Below are 22,494 nucleotides of genomic sequence, written 5' to 3' on the forward strand. Positions count from 1 at the left end.
AGTGCTCTCAAGCCATCACCTTGGGGAGTGAATGGTGGGTCTTCGAGTCAGAGTCTTGACATCTAAAAATATCTCTGGCCAGCTGGGAGTGCTCAGCAAATGTCTGGTGGATGAATGAATGATATTTGCAGTAGAGTGAGTGTGTATGTGTGTCTGTGTATGTATGTTTGTGTGTGTGCTTATGCGTATGTGTGTGTCTGTGTGTGCATGTATATGTGTTTGTGTATGTGTCTATGTGTGTGTGTGTGTTTGTGTGTATGTCTGTGTGTGCGTGTATATGTGTTTGTGTGTGTGTATCTTTGTGTGTGTTCATGTGTATATGCGTGTGTATATCTGTGATTCTTTGTGTATGTGCCTTTGTGTATATGTGTATGTACTTGCATGTCTGTGCATGTACATGTGTGTACACACATGCACTGCATGTGTATGCACAAAAGCATGCATGCCTGTTCACATCCACCCACCCCCACATACCGCCTCCACCAACAGGGTCTCTTACTGGTTTGGAACTCAGGATGGCTGGCCAGTGAGCCCCAGGTCTCATCTTGTCTCTGTCTCCACAGTGCTAGGGTTCCCTGTATGCCCAGGACATTTCATAGGCTCCTGGGGATTGAAGGCAAGCACTTCACCTCACTAAGCTTTCTCCCCAGCCCTCTGGTTAATATCTGGACACTCTGCATGTCCTTTCATGAGGAGGCTTGACACTTCTGTGGTAAGTGAGTACATAGACCAAGATTTAAATGTCCCCACCTTTGGGTTACTCCTTCACTATTCCACCTTTTCTTTATTCTTTAAACTGACAAAACAAAGCCCTTCCTATGTGCTAACTACAAACCCATCCCCTTCTTCCTTTCCTCTCCCTTTCTCTTCCCTCCTTGTCAGATCTTAAGGGAAGACACACAGACATAAGGAGGAAACTGTGCCAGCTCCCTCATCTCCCTACATACCCAGAGTTTATTCCTAGCAACTATGAATCTAGTCCACTCCATTTTCAGCAATTAAGGTTATGCCTGAGACTCTCCAAGCAAGGAATAAACCTCCCTTTTCATTATTTTGTAAATAAAAGCCTCCTGAGAAGGCCGTGGTTTAATTTTTCTCAGTGGCCCAGCCTTGGAATCTTGGCTACAACAGATCCAAGCCCCTTCTCTTCTGCTGTTCTCCATGTGAGATGGTTAAAGAGAGACAGAGAAAACAGCGGCGACCTTAGGAAACAAGACTAGCTTACAGCACAACCAGAAGGATATGGAGAAACAAGACTCAAGAGCTACAGGAAATGCTGAGAGCCACTTTTAAAATTCTGACCTCATTTGTTTATGTTGTTAGGGCCTAGATACCTTGTTAGTGACTAGGGGCTTGCAAGTGAAGGAGACTCTGGTCCTACTTGAAGAATGTAATATCCTTGCAGTGTGGGGAATGAGAAAACAGAGCATGAGCACTGTTCCTAACATTGAACTTGGGAGGTTCTGGATACAGCCCTTGACAAAAGGGCTCAACACCCGATGCCTTGGAAGTGTGTGCTTCACACAGGGAGAGGAAAGGTAGCCAGAGCTGTCAATCACAGGATCTGATCGGTTCTGCCAAGGAGTGCAGACCTCATCCTGAAGACCAAACAGAGCTACTGGAAGGGTTTAAAGAACTGTGGTCATCCCCTGGAGAGGGGTAAATTCACATGCAGGGACACAGTCATGAGGTTGGCAGAGGAATAGAAGGTAGCAGTAGCGGTTGCCTTCATGAAGCCAGTATTGGGGACAATACTCCTAGGGGTATATGATAAAATGGAGGGATGGACCATGCCGATGTGCTGGGTGCAAAAAAGGAGGAGAGGCTGTACCAAGCATGGCATTGGATCTCCTAGCTTCTAGTAAAGGAGTCTGAGGAGTCATCTTGGTTGTCTTTGACCTGTCAGTACGGGCTAGTGCTCCTAAAAGCTTCTGGATCGACATCCCTGAAGGCCAGTGCCATCTTGTGTTCATCACAGCGGGCAGCAAGGCGGGCATGTGCAATCCTGTACAGCTTTGCAGAAAGTCTACAAAGGACCCGAAGGGTTGCGGGCACACGCCAGGATTATCGAGCAGTTTGAGCTGAACTGAGGCTTGTCAGATAAAAGGATAAGATCTGTTTCCCAGGGCTGGGGCAATAGCTCCACCAAGGAAGCCCATGTCTTGTGAGCATAAAAACAAACATAGAATCCATGAAAGAAACAGCAGGGTATTGAGATGCTGGTTTTTAATCTCAGCACCAGGGAGACAGAGATAGGTGGATCCCCAGGACTCAGTAACCAGCCAGGAGAGCCGGCTTGGTAAAGACTCAGCCAGTGAGAAAGTGTTTCACAGACAAGGGTTTCATGGTCACAAGCACACACATGGCCGCAAGTGCATTTGCACCACATGAACACACATGTGTATACACAGTGAGTTCATTTGTTTGTTTGTCTTCATATTTATTTATTTTATGTATAGGAGTGCTCTATCTGCATGCATACCTGCGGGTGCCAAAAGAGGGCATCCGATCCCATTACAGATGGTTGTGGGCCACCATGTGGTTGCTGGGAATTGAACTCAGGACCTCTGGAAGAGCAGCCAGTGCTCTTAACCACTGAGCCGTCTCTGCAGCCCCCACAGTTATTTCTTAATATTCTTTGTGAATAGGTTTAGTCACAATAGTTGTTCTGTTCTCTCTCTCTCTCTCTCTCTCTCTCTCTCTCTCTCTCTCTCTCTCTGTGCATCTTTATGTGTGTGCATGCATGTAATACTTCTTTTTTTTTTTTTTACTTTTTTTTTTTTGGTTCTTTTTTTCGGAGCTGGGGACCGAACCCAGGGCCTTGTGCTTCCTAGGCAAGCGCTTTACCACTGAGCTAAATCCCCAATCCCGCATGTAATACTTCTTACAATCCCCTGTCACTGGCGATGGTCCTCCTTAGTGCCTTTAAGATGGTGTGGTACTTGTGAAATGGATAACTAGGAACTGGAAGGTAGTCACCAACTCTTCTACTAAAGCAAGTCAAACAGCACAGCGGTAATGGTTTGTTTTGGTGTCATAATCTAAACTAAACTTGAACTGACGGCTTGAAAATGAGCAAAACCACAGCCCACTGTCTCCTGAGACGTATAATCTACTGTAAACATTTGTGTTGACCTGATTATGATTGTGTCTGGCTATAATTACAGCATTTGGGAGGCAGAGGCAGGAGGATCAGGGATTCGAAACTAGCCTTGGCTCCAGAGTTTGAGGTCAGCCTAGGTTACATGGAACACTCTTACCCCGCTAGTCTCAAAAGGAAAATAAAAATTAAATTATTGTTTTAAGTAAATTACGAAGGGAAATGCAGCCAGCAAATCCATAGTTTTTTTTTTTTTAAATACATTAGGAAGTCAGAAGCACACCACACATTTTTTCTTAAAAAACAAAAAACATAAAAAAAAAAACCCAAAACCTTTATAGGGAGTAAAATGTGAATGAAAGATATGATTCATTTTATTGGAGTAATTACAACTGCGGCTCCTGTTTTCATCCGTCAGACTCATGAAATAAAAATATATTGAGGGAGAAGTACTATTTACCTGCAGACGAAGTTTAACATACGAGGCAGATAAAAGTCAGTTTTTCTAGAGGGAGAAACTGAGAATGGGCTCCGGGTCATAATTCCAGCAGAGCCTCATCATTATGGGCTAGGAGTTGGGGTGAGATCATCGTGGAACGGGAGCCAGAGTGAGCGCAATCTCTACCCAATATTTTTTTTTTGAGGCACAAATGTAGCCAGGAGTGACTCATTCAACAGGGTGCCTCAGAGGTGGAGGGCCCTGGATATAAATGGGCAAGGCTGCAGTGAGGGAAAACCGTAACCTTGGATCCACCCTTGTCATGGTCCGGTGAGTTCAAAGGAATCCACTGCTCTGATTCCACTCTGTGCCTTGCGGGTCCCTTACTGCAGGGACTTCAGGTGGCTCAGCGTGCTCTTGCGTCTGCTGGTCTCTGCTCCCGTGCTGCAACTCTGTAACTTTCCTTCCTGTAGTCAGTTTAGCTAACGGGAGCAGGGAACGTGAGGAAGGCTATGGGCTCTGCTCCCTGTGTTCCCCTCAGAACGGGCAAGGGCAGCTGGACTGGGGTCTTGGTGCCTTCCAGATCAGGGAGCCAGCTGGAGGGAGGCTCCCCCTCACTTTTGTTTATTTGCTGTGTGGGGTTATCAGCGTGGGGTACCAGGAAGAGAATGAGACTTAGAGAAATCTGGGTCCAGTTTTCTGGGGCTAACCGTCTTGTTTGCAGATGTGCTTTGAAAGGACAGGTCAAGCCATTCATCCGTCAACTACTAATTGAGTTTTTACTTATTGCTGAAGATCCCAGAGTCGAAATTGGGTCCCCACTTTGACGGAACTTAACATTCTTCTTGGTAGCAGCATCTAATAGACAAATGAATAGAAAGTGTGCCGCAAAAGACAGGGTAAGGGGTGAGAGGATAAGTGGGCGATGTGTAGATGCGGTGATTAAGGGGAAACCTGTTTGCTATGACTGACGTGCGACTGAAAGGGACCCTGGGCACATTTAGCTCAGTGCATGACTCCTACTTAGCAACTGACCAGTGCTACCTGGTGATTCCTGTTCCCAGGCAAGCTGTTACCCTCTGTCAGTCTGTGTCATCTGTGAAGTATTGGGATTTTGGTTTGGGGCATGTTTATAGTGTAATTCTCTATCTGTATATATGCAACAAAATTATTTGCATTTGCAATATTAATTCCGGAGCTAGCTAATAATGTTTCAAGGAAAATCAGAATAAGTTAAATGCTTCATGTAGATAAATATCTCCCATGAATATCCCGTCCTCCCTCATCAATACAATTAAGTAAGCATCCCTGCCCATTGACTTTGTGTCAGGCAGCATTCTAGGTACTGGGGAGCGAAGGCATCATCTGGAGTCTTGGCCTTCAGGGAGCTTGTACTCTCCACCCTCTATTGGCTTTAATAGAACCTTCAGGAGGGATTTATATGCTGACGCGGCTCCGAGTTTAGAAAAACAAGTTGCACTCAAGTGTTAACTTTGATGTTTGTTTAGTTTTATAAAATATGTAAGAGGCTTTTCCATTAGTGAATAAGACTTTCAAAAAGCTTTCAGAGTCTCCTGTCATGAGTAGTTAAATATCGCTAAGGAAGGTCTCAAAGCTCTGGCAGCTCAAAGCTTAAGTACTGCATGTGGTTTGGGTGCCCGGCCAAACTGGAGCCCCCATTCCTGTCCGATCTGAGGCCACACCAGTCCAGCTGATTCATGTCATCTGAAAAAGTCCAGGCTCCAGCAGCACTCTGCAGCTCCCCACTGTTCCACCATTGTCGGAAGCAGCATAGCATCCTCTGGAATGCTGGGAAAAGTTAGGGGCAAAGCTCACCTACAGGACATGTAATAAGGGAGGGGTGGCATGCACTTGGGAACAGAGCTTTATCCTTGAGTCACAAGTAGGAGTTAAGGAAGTAAATAAGCAAACCACACCCGGGAGGTACTTTTCAGAGACAATTTGCTGTTTGCAGCAAACTTTATACTAGGACTGGCCAGATAACTTTTTTACTGGCCAACCCTGTTGTATTGTGTTTTCCAATCATCCTTACCCCTTAGAAGGATTTTTTTTTTTCCAGAGCTGGGGACCGAACCCAGGGCCATGCGCTTGCTAGGCAAGCGCTCTACCACTGAGCTAAATCCCCAACCCCCCTTAGAAGGATTTTACCTTTCTTTCATGTGTGTGTGTGTGTGTGTGTGTGTGTGTGTGTGTGCGTGCACATGAGCGCACGCAGACAGGCACACACTGACACATAGACAGGCACACACAATAACACACACACATATAAACATACAGACAAACCCGCAGACACACACACAGACAGGCACATACAGAAACATAGACATACAAACAGACACACACATACAGAGACAAAGACAGACAAACACACAAAGACATACAGGCATACAGATACACACAGACAGACACACATGCAGACTGACAGACAAGGCAGGCACATACATAGGCACACATACAGACAGGCACATATACAGGCACATACAGAAACAGACACACATACAGGCAAGCATACACAGAAACAGACACACAAACAGACAAACACACCCACACATACAGGCACACATAGAAACAGACACACAAACAGACAAACACACATACACACAGAGACAGGCATACACAGAAACAGACACACAAACAGATACACACACACAGACACACACACACAGGTACACACAGAAACAGACACACACACAGGCACATACAGAAACAGACACATGGACAGACAGATACAAGGACAGACACACACAGACAGATGAGCACACAGGCACACACAGAAACAGACACACAGACAGATGGACAGACACAGACAGACAGACAGACAGACAGACAGACAGACAGACAGACACACACACACACACACACACACACACACACACACACACACACACAATCATTGGTTGTTTCCCCCAAGTGGATGAAGAACAACTCGTGAGCACAGACATTACATCCCGTTTTGCTGACCCAGTGCTGAATCTGAAGCAAGGAGGTTAAAGGCCACGGATATTTGCCTGAGTTTTGATAACGATGGAGGGCAAAGACAGAAGCAGCCACAGGCCCTTGGGATTCAGGGGAGCTTCTGTGGAGACAGAATCACAGGAAATTCAAGTAACTCTTGTCTGTTCAGGGGGTGGCACTCCTGATGCACTTTGGAGGGCCAAAGGAAGTGGACAAGAAATGATTTTGTGCAAACTCTGGATGCAAATATAGAGTTGTTTCAGACATTGAAGAGCGTTATGGTCAGGCTAACACGTCTTTTACAAAGGTGTCTTTAAGCATTATTCTTACTTGTTTTTGTAATGTGAGTAGCAGGCGCTGTTATTCCATTTCTGAAACAGGACCGATTGTTTCTAATTACAAAAACTTTATGTTGTGTGGCTTGGGAAGTCCACACTGGTTAATCGGGAGGACACATGAAGCATCCACTTTGAGTCTTCTTCCTGTCCATGTCACCCTTTGGGTCACATCCTTTGGTGACCACACTGGCAATGTCTGGAGGGTTAAGCCTGAAAGCAGACTCTTACTGGAAAACACCTAATGACGTCCCATTGTGAGGTCACCGGGTCTCACATAGCCCATGCTGACCTTAACATCCATATTAGGGGAAGACTTTAAAGTCCTTACCCCCTGCTTCCATCTCCTGTGTGCTATACTTCAGGCATGTTCGAGGTCGTGCCAAAGACCAAACCCATGGCTTTTTTGCATCCTAGGCAAGAACTCTGCAGATTAAGTCACGTGTCCAACCCAAGTTTACATCATTTTGAAACCCAATGATTTCTGAGTTTAACGGAGAATTTCTTAATGTGCCGTGGGCTACCTAAGTGAAAAAACAGACCACTTTTCTCAAAAGTAAATGTTAGGAAACTGTTCTGTGACTACCGGTCCAGAACTTTTCAGAACTCCTTTCCAGCCGAAAATGACTTGTCAACAGCCTGCCTCAGGGCTCAGGCAGAAGTCTGTGGAAAGTAGATGGAACCGAAGGGGCTGAGCCATGGCTCAGCAGGTGGACATACATATGTGTGCATGTGAACATGCAATTGAAGGCATGTGGATGTTTTATTTGGAGGCTGTCAAAGGTTTGGGTTGAGTTTCTGTTTTCTTTGCAGTGACGACGAGGTCTGTTTTCCCTTACTAGTTGTTCATTTAATAGGAGACAGAGTGATACGTTAGATGGATCTCTCTTTTGAATTAGCTAGCTAATTATATTGTGTTAAGTTTTGTCTTGTGTGAAATTAACCACTCTCTAATTTTTAGATGAGAAATTCTATTTAAAAAATGTATTAAGGCACCTACACTTGTATTGGGAGTATGACTGCTGCAATTCTATTCAATGGTAATTAACCGTGATTAAGTCTTACCCATCCCAGAGGAAATGATAGCAGTGAGACTCTATCTATCTATCTATCTATCTATCTATCTATCTATCTATCTATCTATCTATCTCTCCTTTATATCTATACCTATATCTGTATATCTATCATCTATCATGTATATCTATACCTATCATCTATAGTTATATTCTATTTCTATATAAAATATAGATATTCATACACACATACACATATAGATTGTATTTGTTATGTGCCTTTTGTTCTGGTAAGAAAGCAACTTCTAGACGGAATGGTTTCCTTTGGCTCAGTACTCCAGGGAGCTAGAGTCCATGATGGCAGGAAAGCATGGCTTGCAGGCAGGGGCAGGAGATGGCTGATCGTATATTTACTCACACAACAAGCAGAAAGAGGGTGTAGAAGCAGAAAAGGATGATGTGGGGTAAATCTATAAACCCCAAAGCTCACTTCCTCTAGTGAGGCTGCCTCTCCTAAAGGTCCCATAACCTTTATAAACAACCACCGGTGGGGGACCAAGTGCTCAAATACATGCGCCTATGGGGGACCTTTCTCCTCTAAGCCACCACAAGGCTGCCCTCCCTGACTCTGATTTATCTATTTTCCCATTCAATTTTACTGGAATGATTATTCACAGTAGATCCAGATGTGATAAATCACCGGTATTAGAGCAGAAGGCAGCTCCAGAGGCACCCAACGCTGCTTTCCCAAATGCCCAGATTCTTCTGGGAAAACAACCACAGGCAAATACAGGGAAAGCAGTAACTGTTATTTACCACCCAGAGGATTCGAGGATAAAGAGATGTAAGTCCAGTGATGCAGAGCCCACCGATGCTGCAGACAAAGTTCTCAGACAGACAGACAGAAACTGAGAACGACTCCAGACTAACTGCTGTCTGGAAGGAGTCTCGAGTAACAGGTGGCAACAAGGAGGCAGCAAGTTTGTAACAAGTCCCTGTTAATCGGCAGAACTGTGCCCTGGGAATGGAAAGTTACCACAAGGCTAAGCATCGATAAATGAAGTGGTTCGGCTCTTGCAGAGGTCTAGAGTTTGATTCCCAGTGCCCACATCTCAAGTGGATCTGGTGCCCTCTTCTGGCTTTCACTGGCACCTGCACACACAAATACATAATTAAACATAAATCTTTCCTTTAAAGCAGTCAACAAAAACGAAACTGGTGTGTATGAGAGATCATGTACAGAAGCAGATAAGATGAAAGACAGACACCCACAGTCCAAAAATTCTCTAAATCACGCAGGACAGAAGTCCCAGGGATAGTTCGTATTTCAAATCTCTTATTCAAAGAAAGTAGAAAACAGAGAAGCTGGTAGTCAAAAATACAGCAAGAAACAGTAATTATGTAGTTCTTTGTCTCTTCTTTATTTCCCTGTGTGTGTGTGTGTGTGTGTGTGTGTGTGTGTGTGTGTGTCTGTCTGTCTGTCTGTCTGTCTGTCTCTGGGTGTGTGTGTGTATGTGTGTGTGTGTGTGTCTGTCTGTCTCTGTGTGTGTGTATGTTTGTGTATGTATGTGAGAGAGAGAGGGAGGGGAAGGGAGGGAGAGAGAGATAGCGTGTGTGTGTCTGTCTGTCTGTCTCTGTCTGACTCTGTGTGTGTGTCTATCTTTCTCTCTGAATGTGTGTGTGTGTGTGTGTGTGTGTGAGAGAGAGAGAGAGAGAGAGAGAGAGAGAGAGAGAGTGTGTATGTGTGGTATTGTGTCTGTATGTCTGTCTCTGTGTGTGTGTCTGTCTTTCTCTCTGAATGTGTATGTGAGAGAGAGAGAGAGTGAGGGAGAGGAGGGGAGAGGGATAGTGTGTGTGTGTGTGTGTGTGTGTGAGAGAGAGAGAGAGAGAGAGAGAGAAATAGAGTGTGTGTGTATGTGTGGTATTGTGTCTGTACGTCTGTCTCTGTGTGTGTGTCTGTCTTTCTCTCTGAATGTGTATGTGAGAGAGAGAGAGTGAGGGAGAGGAGGGGAGAGGGATTGTGTGTGTGTGTGTGTGTGTGAGAGAGAGAGAGAGAGAGAGAGAGAGAGAGAGTGAGGGAGAGGTGGGGAGAGGGATTGTGTGTGTGTGTGTGTGTGTGTGTGTGTGTGTGTGTGAGAGAGAGAGAGAGAGAGAGAGAGAGAGAGAGAGAGAGAGAGAGAGAGAGAGATGAGGCTTGACTCTCTCAGCATTTGGATTGAGTTCCCATAAAAACAAACCCCAAGACAAAGATTCTAGGCCATGTTATATATGGTGAGGGGTCACCAGTAGACAAGGAATACAACCGAGAATGGGGAGTAGAAGGCATTCACAGGTTGTCTCTGGACAGTAGTGTCCCACAGGGAATTTCTGAAAGGTCAGAGTGAGCCTACCAAAGGCACAAAGAGATCAAATATCTCACAGTTCCTCTTCAGTCATCCAGTGGGTGTACCCACATTAGGGGATGGATTCCCTGGCTCCTTTACACAGATGTGTAGACAGACCATCACAGCAGACAGGGAATGAAGCAGAGTTGCAGATGATGGCCACCCTTCTCTGGACTAGAAGGAAAATGGGAACCATAAACCCCTGTTCTGTAAAGGAACTGTTAAACATTTCCACACTGAAGCTCATCGGGCCACAGTGGTAAGAAAAGGGAACCCCCATGAAACCTTTGACCCAGCAGGGTTCAGGTAGGAAGCTTAAAGGAAACCCTCAAAGTATTATGTAGGATGTCAGTGGTCAGCCACCTTTAGTACTGGAGAGACGAGTCAGAGGCCTGGCCATCAGCTGTGCTGTTTCTCTCCCCAGGGACTCACAGGTGTTCTTGCAGCCCCCTCTCCTGACACACACAGAGTGGCGCACAGATCCGTGCTCCCTCTCCTCAGCTCTTTGAGAGAGAGAGAGAGAGAGAGAGAGAGAGAGAGAGAGAGAGAGAGAGAGAGAGCACAAAATCAAAGCCGTAAAATTAGGCACACAAGTGACTGAATTTGTTCAGAAGAGGGAAGAAAATCACGGCAAAATTTTAATTTAACAAAGCTTACAAATATCGTACTTAGAAAAAAGCCAGAAAAACAAAATTTCAATTAGTCGTCTGATACTCTTCCTTAAAATATTTCTCCTTTCTGCTACATGCTCTTTGATTGCCTCTTCATATGCCAGCCGTGATTTCATAATCCCATTTCCTGTGAAGAATAGAAATATAATTTAGTCTCTCCTCTACTAGATTGATTGGATTTTTAAAAAAAGAAAGGAAAGAAAAAACTACTCTTGCTAGTTTTAAAAGGCTTCCTCAGTTAAACCACTTACCACTGGAAATGTTATATATATATGTTTTTGGAATTATTGTCAACATTTATGAAAACTCTTTCAAATGTCTTCCATGTATAACTGTGAGATGAGAGGAGGTTGTTGAGGTCCGCATCTGTCTTAGTGCATTTGAAACCTTCCTTCTTCCCCACGATGATGTCTATTCAAGGTTCATTCTTCCAAGCTTGGCTGTAGACTCTGCTTCATCTCAGGGCCTGGGATTTTTTTACTTTTGTGGGAAGGTGTTGAAGGGAGAGAAACAGTCCTATAAAATAATATTGGTCCAGGGGAGCCATAAACAATAATTTGTTCTACTTACGAAAATGCTTATGATCTATGCAATTATAAAGTATTAAACCAAGGTTAAACATATCAACAACACGACTTTCCTTCGGCGAAATTCCAAGAATGTTTATGGTCACATCGCGGTCACCTTAGCCAGGGAAATATGGAGCAGAATTCAGAAGTCAATTGTAGTTCGAATGGACCGCTTTAGGAAATGCCGTCAAGACCTTAAATGGTCTGTAGGGCGGTAGAGGGACCACTACAGTGAGGAGACTTGAAGTTTAGAGCCTTTAGGTTTAGAGGCTCCCTTCTGGCATTGTCTCTGGAAGCTGACACACAACTTTACCTTGTAACGCCCTGTCTGGGAGATTAGGGTTCCCGTTCTAATATTGCTGTACAGTTGCTGCATCTTTCTTGGTCTTTCATTTCCTATCTTTTGTCTGCTTGCATGTGACAGATTCTATCACGATACTTAGAAACCCTTCCTTACCCATCCTAGTCTTTCTGGATCAACTCAAAGATTTGAGCGCCTTTGTCCTCTGAGGACCTTGTCACCAGCTGTCCCCAAGTGTCTTTGTGAATGATAAGATCAGTATAGTTGATAAACAATACCACAGGAATGGCTGCAAAGCAAGACTTGGCTGCTGTACTGTTTACAGTATAGAATAGTTGGATAGAATCCCATTACACCCTACGGGAAGGCTCCTTATTGCTACATGATAATCCTACCATATATATATAAGAGAGGCAGCCATGGGAAAATTGGTGTGCCATAGGGAGAGAGGAAGCCACCAACAGGCATTTTCTCATGGAAGCAATAACTTTATCTTGAACTAGTTAAAGAAACTGTCTTCGTGTAGTTGCTCTAAATGGGAGGTTGCCCCGTATCTCTCTTGAGTTTTATTGACCAGTCTTTTCAAGTATGTGGAAGTTCTTTTGGGGGAGGCACATTTGCTGTTAATACCCCCCCCCATTTATCTTTCTACCTTTTGCATTAGGGAAATCTAGAAGTAAGTTTAGGAAGCTGTTCAAATAGAACATCCTTACATTCAAGAGGATCCTGGTAATGGAGACTGCCTGCTCTGCCGGTCTCTGAAAGGTCAATACCTTTCAAAGCTGAGACCCTTCTTGGACTCCATCCTCACAAGTAGTTTGGGGATTTGAACCTGCTGTGAAGGGACTTCCACATGGGCAAACTCCGCTGTGACTCTGAAGTGTGAGGTCCACTTTTGCCTGGAAAGTAGCCATTGCAATAATGAGAAGTAATAGTGACACACACTAGGGATTTGTATGGAGTTTTTCTTGAGTTTATTGTTTAATAAGGAATATCCAGAATTAAGCGTGTTTGAATGTCATTGATGCCACAGATGAAAACTGACCAACATGCATGAATGGGGCTCATTCATTGCTTTATGTACAAACCCTGGCTTTTCCTGGGACTCCACAAATCCACATGCATATGGACCCCATTCAATTGTGCAGGAGTTCGTAGCAGTTACAATGTATCTGTGAACAGCCTTGGTTACTCCAGTGATTCTCCAGTAGGCTCAGCATCAGACGGTCTTCCACAGCAGGTAGCTTACGTGCTTAGGCTAGTGGAAACATTCCAGAGATTTTCAGCCATGTTTTGTGGAACAGATTTTCTTTTCTAGATACCTGGGCCCAGTCTCACCACACATCGAATGTTCTTAACATTCTGTCTAGTCAACATGTTCCCATTACAGGAGCGGTTAATTTTGTCAGGTTTCATCCTCAAAACAAATGTTTGTTTCTGGCCAAAACATTGTAAAAAATCTTTAGATTTGGATGTGTCAGAGAGGCAGATACAAGTGAATGAAAGATTCACACTGCTTGTTGAGACTTTACCAAGTCAAAGTTCGGTGTCCCGGTGCTCCTTTGTGTGAAAGTCATGTTTCTCAGAGGGCGAGAGTGACAAGCCATTCCCTCAGCAAGTGTGGAAGTAGTATGGGGATGAGACGACTCTAAATTCATCTAGGCTCTTAGTTCTTCAGAAAAAAATTACATATATATTTTATTTATATATATATATATATATATATATATATATATATGAGAGACAGAGAGGGAGAGAAAGAGAGAGAGGGAGAGAGAGAGAAGAGAGAAGAGAGAGAGAGAGAGAAGAGAGAGAGAGAGGAGAGAGAGAGAGAGAGAGAGAGAGAGAGAGAGAGAGAGAGAGTCTGTTCTTGCTAGGGGTTTCCAGAGAGCTGGATGTGACTCTGGCTTCTTTTGTTTTTGAAACAAAGCTCGGGATTCTACTAAGTCCTTCGCACAGGAGCCTCTAAATGCAGTCCTATTCTTTGGTTATTTATAGTGTGAAGGCCTCTGCCTGCCCTCCCCCTTATTACCTCTGCACCCGTCCCCAGCCTCACAGTGACCCTATATTTAGATCTGATACACCAGCTATGCCCACAGCAAGGTTGTACTTCTGACAAGGATGGCAGAATGTGGGGTTATTTTGCCATATGGAGGAGAGCTCCATTTGGGACTCTCTCACCTCTGCGAGGTAACTCTTTGCTTTATATCGGGAACCCGGTTAGCAGGCTGGGCCCCTTTGACATCACCTTACAGAAGACAAAAACATTTTTTATGATATCTTAGCGCATATTGCAAAGGAAAAGTCAGTTCTGTAACTGAATATCGTTCACTTGAGGGAAGCAGATCCATTTTATTTATATAGATATGCAGATCGCCTTATTCATATTTTGGTAAAAACACAAACTTTAACAGCAAAACTCTTAATCCAGAAGTAACCTTAATCCTTACTTTTGATAGAGCTGAAATAAGTATTTGAAAATATATCAGAAAATGGCCACAAAGAAATCAGTGCTACCATATATGTTATTAATACCAATCACAGAGGAATATTTGCTAAGCTTATTGGACAAATCAGTTAGCACCCATCAGGTAGGTAACAACAGTGCAGGTGAAAAACAAGCAAACTGAGGCTTACGGGGATAATGAGGCCATGGTGACAGACAGACTTCTGATCCCTGAGGGGAAAGTGTTAAACACTAACTCTAGTTGGTTATAGACCCACAAGTGCAGATGAAAAGTTACTGCCTATTGTGGCCTACACATTTGTAGGTGATGTTACTTTCTACACAGGCCAGGTTTTTATTGTTCGTCGAGCTCTATGTCTTGAGATGGATTTAGCCACTTAGCTTACCACTCGCTGGCTGCATGCAGTGTTTCCCCTCCACTTCCCTAACAATGCACTCTCTGTGGAAAGCCAGTCAGTCATATAGATGAAGACTAAGCGTGGGCGCCCATTCGTTTTAAGTTAAGGCGGCCTCTGTTGTCCACCATTCTGTCTCAGGAGGAGAATTTCCTCTTTCCCCTTTTCTCTGGAAAATGTCCTAGAGGAGTTGAAGCTGTAGAAATTATTCCTGCCAACCTACAGTATGTGCCTGTGAGGGTGGGGTCCAAACAGGCCCACGGGCCCTGTAAAGTGGGGGTGCTGAAGGGTGTACCCCAGAAGACAAGTCAGGGTGTGAGAACTCTGCCTTCTGCTGCTCTGGTCTGCATGTCCTTACCACCCTAGCACCCACGACTTTCAGCCTCTGTCTTTCAGATCTAGTTGAGAAGACCCAGCTTGTGCCCACATACTTGTAGGGAATGAAAGCTGACACTGTGGCTTGCCACCAGGGAGCCCGTATTTTATTCTCTTAGGGTGCCACTGGGTGCAGCTGAACTCTTGCAGATGCAATGTCAAGAGGTTTTTTTTTTTTCAGTTAAAAATCACCCATTTTTTTAAGTGGGAAAGAACAAGTCCTGGCATTTGGGGGGAAAAAGATTTTTCTGTAAAAGGAGGAGAGAATGCAGGGAATAATGAATTCATCAAGCTGAAAATGCGTGAGGCAGCGAAGCGCGAGGCCTTCAATACGTGGCAAATGGAAAGAGAGCTCCCATTACTGTCGAGATGCATGGACACAGCCCCACTAATCGCTTGGTCATGCTTGGGAGACACTAAGTCATCACAGGCCCTGACATGGTGAGAACAGGGTGCACAGGTTTGTTGTAAGGAAAAATTGTTTATTTAACATCCATAACCACCAGTCCTCCCTTCTTCAGCTCTCATCCTCAGATAAACAAGCGTTGGTTGGAAAAGTGTGTGTGTGTGTGTGTGTGTGTGTGTGAGTGTGTGAGTGTGTGTATGTGTGTGTGACTGTGTGTGTCTGTGTGTGTGAATGTGTGTGTCTGTGTGTGTATATGTGTGTGAGAGTGTGTGTGAGTGTGTGGGTGAGTGTGTGAGAGTGTGTATATGTGTGTGAGTGTGTGTGAGTGTGAGTGTGTATGTGTGTGTGAGTGTGTATGTGTGTGAGTGTGTCTGTGTGTGTGTGAATGTGTGTGTCTGTGTGTGTCTGTGTGTATATATGTGTGAGAGTGTGTGTGAGTGTGTGGGTGAGTGTGTGTGAGAGTGTGTGTATATGTGTGTGAGTGTGCATGAGTATGTGTGAGTGTATGTGAATGTGTGTGTGAGTGTGTGTGTGAGTGTGTGTATATGTGTGTGAGAGTGTGTGGGTGAGTATGTGTGAGTGTGTGTGAGTGTGTGTCTGTGTGTGTCTGTGTGTGTGTGAGTATGTGTGAGTGTATGTATGAGTGTGTGTATGTGTGTGTCTGTGTGTGTGTGACTGTGTGTATCTGTGTGTGTGAGTGTGTGTGTGAATGTGTGTGTATGTGTGTGAGAGTGTATGTGAATGTGTATGTGTGTGTGTGTATGTGTGAGTGTGAGTGTCTAACTCTACATTCAACACAATAGACGATCATCGATGAAGTAGGAATTGTACAGTAAGTGACTTTTTGAGAAGGACTTAATTTATAATTATCGCTAATGTTACTTCTTTGGTCCTTATGTGTGCAGTGGTACGCTACTAAATATAAGACAATGGGTGACAGCATCAGCGAGCGGTTGTTCTATGCTAGTGCCTTTTGGGCTGTTTGCAGTTATATATCCATATTACTTCACCGACTCTTCGGGACAGCACTTGGGGTACACCATTGTTATCCCTACTTCACAGCAGAGGAATAGCATGATCTAAGTCACCACAGCCAAGAAGGGTGGAGTCCTGGGTGCAAAGCTGGTGTGCCCGACCCCATGCCCTGTGTTAGTTTATGGCCTCTGATGTAACAGAGCCAGAGGATGGATCATGTGAGGAGTCAAGGCTAGACTCTCCTGTCACTGTGCATCTCACTGACCACACTGTGTTTAGTATAGAAATAAGGCGTGAGAATTAAAAAAATCCCCTCTCAGGCACATTCTTGAGGATCAGAAGATGTGTGGGGCTCAGGAGGAACCTTAAGGGGAGAGCACCTCATTCTCTGGAGATAGCTTTCATAGGCACTGCCACACAAACGCTGCCGGACCTTAGTACAGCCTCAGAGCACAGCGTAGACAGGGCAGTGCAGATGCATGGCATGTGGCTGAGACAGTGGGCTGATCATGGTTGGTTTTTATAAAGTAAAAGTGGATGTGCCAAGGTGAAAGAGGAAAAATAGCCCAGAAGGATAGCACCTGGAACACCCTAGAAACGACCGGCAACCCACACGATGTGTCCTGTGTTACCGGAGCATCAAATGGAGGACAGCTGAATGGAGACAAGAGAAGCAGCCATGTTTAGTTAAGAAGTGGGGTATGATGGGCAGTGTGACGTACTCTGTGAGAATGTCTAAGGCGAGGGGGTGTCACAGTAATGCAAATATCGTGAAGGGATAGGACCTGCAGAGCTTGAGGGGACAGCACAGCCTCGTGGAAGGGGCTGAAGGGAGAAGGAAGCAGGGCAAGCAATGGTCCTGGATGAATTTATGGAGGCACGGATTGGTTGGTGCCTTAAAAGTTGGAGGTCTGATTAACAATACTATCCCACTGATGGAGTAGTGGGAGACAAGGCTTTTTAGGTACGAAGAAAGAAGAGATGGGAGAGCTAGAGAGTAGTTTCTGCTTTGAAAAAGAAAACAGCAGTAATGTCAATGACCAGGACAGGGAGTATAAAATGGAGTCGGCTAGGAGCGAACAAATAGGGCTTGTCCGTTTGGGAATATGGGGATCCTCTGAGCTGTACTAGGTAGTACTATAGAGAGAGAAGCAGGTGGGGGCATAGACCTCAAACTCTAGCAAAGGACGGCGTTTGGCCAAGCATTGACAGCAGGCTTGAGGCGAAGCAGGAAGCTTACTAACCACAGTTCTTTCTGTGTATGCTCACTGCATAGCACAGTCAGTCAGTCAGTCAGTATTAGTGCCTCATGCAGTAACAGCTGGGCTAGGGGGAGCAGGGCTCAGTTCACCAACGATGGAGTAGGGCTCAGTTGACCAGCGATAATGGAGTTATGTATGCAGCATAGAAGGGCTTTGGCACTAGACACTGGGGCTTCAAGTTGGGCAGAAGGGGAGGAAAAGACAACTTTGTATGGAAGAGGCCTTGAGGTTAGGAATATGATTTTGAAAGACTTGGTTGAGAGGCATCTACGTCAAATACTGCATTCGGCCTTCTGAAATCGTGAAGGCTTTAGAAATTCTTTTTAAATGACTAGCAGTTCTATGAAACATCCACAGCTCCTTGGTATCTCTTGATTCATGCAGCCGGGTTTATTCTAGAAAGGCTGGCCCTCTTAAAAAGAAGATGGAGACAAGAGGACCATAGAAGGGGAGGAGTGGGGAGACCTTGGTGACCTCCTCCAAGAAGGCAAAATGGCCCATGGTTTCCATAACTGCACACATGGCATGAAACACGTGTTCTAGGGCATGCGCACAGAGCTAACTCCTCTCTGCTTAGTCACTGAGGAACCTGGCATCCAGGAGCTCAGCATAGAGCGCCGGGTGCTGACAGACTCAACACTAAAACTGCAGAGAGACTGAAAGCCACACGTTGGCTCCCCATTTGCAGAATTGAGCCCATGGTATCCTAGAGAGTCATTTTGAATCTGAAAAGTTAGAGGTTAGTATATTTGCTTATTCCCTGGTGAAAAGAAGCAATCGTAGTGGGCTGGAGAGATGGCTCAGCTATGAATAGCACTGGCTGCTCTTCCAGGGGACCCAAATTAAATTCCTAGCACCTACATGGTGGCTCAGAAATATCTGTAACCCCAGTTCCCAGGGACCCAATATCCTGTTCTCCAGAATGTACACGTGGTATACATTCACCCAAGCAGGCAAAACAGCGCATACACAGAAAATAAAAGCAAGCAAGTCTTTTTTAGAAAATAGACAACCTGTGTTCTTCTATGTCTATGTCACCATCTGTACCCTTTGGGTCTGGTCCCCACAAGCTGCTTCTATAAACGGTGGATGGTAAATATTTCTGGTTTGGCTGGGCATACAACCCGCGAGGCAGGTCTCTTCACTTCTGCTCCTGTCACACAAAAGCAGCCCCAGGCAGCGTGGAAGTGAGTAAATGGTGGCCACGTCCTAATGCACCTTTGTTTTTAAAAGCAGGTAGATATGCATTTACAAATACGCATAGACATGCAATATCAGTGAGAGAGAAAAAGGCGCCGGGACTTGAAGGAGAACAGGGAGGGGTATGTGGGAGGATTTGGAGTGAAGAAAGGGAAGGGAGAAATTCTGTAGCTAAATTATAATTGCAAAAACAAAAAAAAAAGGATCAGTAGATGCGCGGGATGTAGCTCAGTGACCTGCTTGCAGCACGGGAATATGGAACCTAATTTCTGCCCTAGAACTCACGTCCAAAAGTGGGCATGGTGCGGGCTATTCTTGCAATCCCCGCACTGAGGAAGCAGAGACAGGCAGATCCCTGAGCTCAGTGGTCGGCTAGTCTAGTCTAGCAGACAAGCTCCCAGTCCCGGTAAGAGATTCTTTCTTAAAGACAAAACAGATTAGAAAGAAGGAAACCAGAAGCAGTTCCCACTTTCTCCCAGCAAACACAGAAACTAAAGGAAAGAAAACAGAATGTGAGCGGGAGATACAGTGCAATGGCAGGGCCTCTGACCAATCCTACTTAAGAATTTGATCCTTAGCACTGCAAGCAAACAAACCGAACTGGAGGCAGTGACAGGGTCCACGGTCAGCCCACCACAGTTATTTGCTAGCCGTGGACTAAGTAATGCCACCTTTCTGTCTCAGTTTCAACACGTGTCCAATTTGTTAATTATTCCCTCCCACTGGATCACCGGACTGTGGAGATCACACATTAAATGATGCCCAAAGGACAGCCAGGTGTCCGAACAACTGCGCATAGGCACGCAGCACGCATGCGCACAGTCCGCAGACCGAAGGAGAGGGCCTAGGCCTAGAAATTGGGACTGAATTGATTTTTATTCTCTCCTGGATATTAACATAAATGGTACTACAAAGACTACAAACTCCGGGATGGCACCATGCACGCCTGTGGCTGCTGTAGACTCTGGAGGCCTCATCATCAGACTAATTGAGATAAGAAAACAAAACAAAACAAAAAAAGCTCTAATATTGCTTTTTCCCCCTCCAGCACTTGCTTTTTTTCTAAGCTTGCTCTCTCTTTCCTTATGTAAGCCACAAGAAAGGAAGCAATCATTCCAGTGAAGTCTGTGGCTGATGTCCCAATCAAAACACAGACCTCATTATTGAAAGGTAATAAAATGGGTCTGATCGCCAGTTCAGTCCCTACGGAAAGAAATTGCTGTGGCTGCTTCCCTAACCTGACTTTTCTGAATGAGAGCTGCCTTTATTTAGGGCTAACCCATGAAGCATGTTGTCATGTGAGTGCCTCACACACAGAGATCCTCACTGAGAAGCATATGCTGCTGAGGCGGGAGTGTTAGATAGGACATGGAGTCATTGCTTGGGTGAGGGAGTCACTCAAGTTTGGGTTGTTTTAGAGTAGCTCCTGAGCTTTGATTCTCTTCAACTCACTTTTCTGTGGAAATAGGGAGACCAGGGTGGGAATAGAAAGGCTGTGACCACTTCTGTATGCACACGGAGAAGTATTTTCTGTGGTGCCGGGTTTGTCTTCAGTAGCTTAAAGTGAGTTACCGGTTAGAGTAACTGCAGCAATTGGAAGTTTACATTGTTGCCTGTGCCCTGGACTACCTACTGCCCCACCCCACCTGCCCTTGGGGGTTGGAAGTAAGGTGGTGCAGAGTCAGCAACCCAGACTGTGGGAGCAGGTGAGAAACACCACAGCAAGCTCATCTGAGCACTGATGCAAGCTCCTTGAATACCCTCTCCCAGTGCCCCACGGGTCCCAAGAAAGTATCCCTTCTAAACAGCCTTTACTTAGAGGTGGCCCCACGTTCCTGCTACATTACATATCATATGTCTTCAGTGACTGACATTGTCTCACTCCATTGCACCTGTGAAGCCTTTAGCTGTGATTCTGTGAGCTGCACCTTTTGTGGAGAAATGTGCTTTAGGGTCCTCTTCTGGTGTCGGATTCGAGGCAGTCCATACTCTCTGGGCCTTGGGGAGACGGGAAGCTAACAGACATCTGGAAGCTGTTCCAATCCATCATGGAAAAGCACTCCATTATAAGTGTTTATCACAAACTAATTGAAGATTTGTGAGATGTCTAAGTAGGTGATGATATTAGCTGTAAGGTATGAGGACCTGAGTTCAGAACCCCCAGAATCTGGGTACAAAGGTAGGTATGGGGGTGGCAAGATGGCTCAGTGGATAAAGGTGCTCCAGATAAGCCTGGATACCTGAATTTGATCTCTGACTCAGAACTCATATGGTGGAAAGAGAGAACCAACTCCTCAAGGTTGTTCTCCAACCTCCGCGTGTGTGCAGTGGTACCCCAGTGCTCCCCTCCCCCTGGTAAATAGCTCAATGTATTTTCTTTTTTTTCATGCTGGGTATAGCTGTACACATGCTGTAGTCCAAGCACTGTGAGGGTGTGGAGACAGTTTAGATGAAATAGCTGGTCTAAGGTAATATAACGGACAGTAAAAAATAAGCACCCTAAATGGCTTCCTCTGGCCTGTCTATGTGTACCCAGACACACTCGCACATAGTAATATACACACATGTGTACATAAAAGGGATAGTTTGATGCTGACATTTTGGGGGAAAGAACAAAGCTAATATCTTTTGAAGACGATATTGGAAATTATAAATTACTTTCCTTAAAATTGTGTCTGTGGAGACTCCTACAGGGATATGGCATGAAGTAGGAGATCCACAAATACCTCTGGCATAAAAGATCTGTCCTGGTCCCTCGTCTCAATGCCTGCTTCTTAGCCTTCTTGATTAAGGATGGCTCTTCTCAATCAAATAGATTAGATTCCAGATCTATTTGTCAGTAGCCTTTTCCCTTACGGCTTAGAAGTAGAGCAGCGGGATACATCAAGTTCTGAATTGAGGCGGATCCATTCAGAACTCTCTGAGTGCCTCTGTAACGAGCCCTATGCATTTCCACAGTGCTTGAGAGTCATTTGTCTCTGACTTCACGGAGACCAGGGCCAGAAAAAAGGAAAGGGTCTTCAAGATCATCGGCCCAGTTGGCAAGGCAGCTACATCACCGTGAAAGAATTGATGGCTCCAGTTACCTGAGCCCAGCTCTTGTACCAGCTTCCAGTGTGCTCTGGTCTTCCATTGAAGATGAGCTTGACCAGCAACTATGTGGACCTTCCTTTTGTTTTGTTTTCTGTTCTAGAACTGCCCTTGGTCTGATCAGCTGGTTGTATTGAGCATCAGCCTGGGTGGTGAAGCAACCAGACCTTTTCTCTGGGTTCCCAGTTGATGTTTGTGTTTATTAAAAACGTCCAAGAAGACGGCTGCTTGAAGCATTCTTGCCAAGATAATAGCATTAACTGGCTTTGCTGAAGAATCAATATGAGTAAAAACTCGTGTGTGTGTGTGTGTGTGTGTGTGTGTGTGTCTGTGTGTGTGTGTGTCTGTGTGTGTGTGTGTATGGGTTTATTAAGAAGGACATAAAATAAGGTTGCTAATCAAAACAGGAACAATGGTTGAAACAGACATGAACTGGACATTAAATCCCATGTTCAGGTCCTTTAAAAAATTTTTTTCTTTTGGTAAATTCCTTTAAGCCTCCTGAGGAAATCCTGGGTGAAAAGAGAATGGTTAGC

General features: G+C 45.0%; 1 protein-coding gene across 13 annotated transcripts in view; it reads left to right on the forward strand.

The window, feature by feature from the left end:
* Window positions 1-22,494, forward strand: part of Esrrg (estrogen-related receptor gamma) — a 618,195-nt gene that overhangs the window by 133,124 nt on the left and 462,577 nt on the right. For 2 of the 13 annotated variants that reach the window (XM_087581299.1, XM_087581298.1), the window contains exon 1: window positions 3,832-3,869. The exons of the other annotated variants lie outside the window; for them this stretch is intronic. The gene's annotated coding sequence lies outside the window, so the exon portion shown is untranslated. Of the gene's footprint in view, window positions 1-3,831; window positions 3,870-22,494 lie in introns of those variants that run through there. 13 annotated transcript variants of the gene reach the window in all.

The sequence above is a fragment of the Rattus norvegicus genome, chromosome 13 (genome assembly GCF_021556685.1).
Source record: "Rattus norvegicus strain SHRSP/BbbUtx chromosome 13, alternate assembly SHRSP_T2T, whole genome shotgun sequence".
Lineage (NCBI taxonomy): Eukaryota > Metazoa > Chordata > Mammalia > Rodentia > Muridae > Rattus > Rattus norvegicus.